General features: G+C 37.3%; 1 protein-coding gene across 4 annotated transcripts in view; it reads right to left on the bottom strand.

The window, feature by feature from the left end:
* The window catches only part of FAM185A (family with sequence similarity 185, member A), a 33,571-nt gene that overhangs the window by 28,144 nt on the left and 4,901 nt on the right, over window positions 1–526 (bottom strand). The gene's annotated exons all lie outside the window — the stretch shown is intronic.

Below are 526 nucleotides of genomic sequence, written 5' to 3'. Positions count from 1 at the left end.
TTCCTTTTTCTCCACATCCTCGCCAACATTTATTGTTGCTAGTTGTTTGAAGATGTGCCATTCTCAGTGGGGTGAGGTGGTATCCATTGAGGTTTTAATTTGCATCTCCCTTATTACAAGTGATGTTGAACATTTTTTCATTTTCTTGTTGGCCATCTGCATTTCCTCTTTGGAGAAGTGTCTTTTTAGCTCTCCTGCCCATTTTTTGATGGGGTTTATTTTATTTTTGTTGAGTTCATCAGTTCTCCATATATCTTTGTGATTAATCCTTTATCGCTAGTTTTGTGTGAGAATTTTTTTTCCCAATCAGTGGATGTCTGACTTTTGTACTGTCTCTTTTGCTGTACAGAAGCTCTTTAACTTGATGTAGTCCCATCTATTTATCCTTGCCTTCACTATCGTTACATTGGTGGTCTATCTTTAAAGATGCAGCTGAAGTGTATGTAGTGTATGTTTGGCCCACCTTTGCTTCCAGGTATTTTATGGTATCTATTCTTATGTCTAGGTCTTTAATCCACTTCGAGTT

This window comes from Condylura cristata, unplaced genomic scaffold (assembly GCF_000260355.1).
Source record: "Condylura cristata isolate star-nosed mole 26May11 unplaced genomic scaffold, ConCri1.0 scaffold00005, whole genome shotgun sequence".
Lineage (NCBI taxonomy): Eukaryota > Metazoa > Chordata > Mammalia > Eulipotyphla > Talpidae > Condylura > Condylura cristata.
Note: the sequence above shows the minus strand (reverse complement) of the source record. Positions and strands in the feature narration are given on the sequence as shown.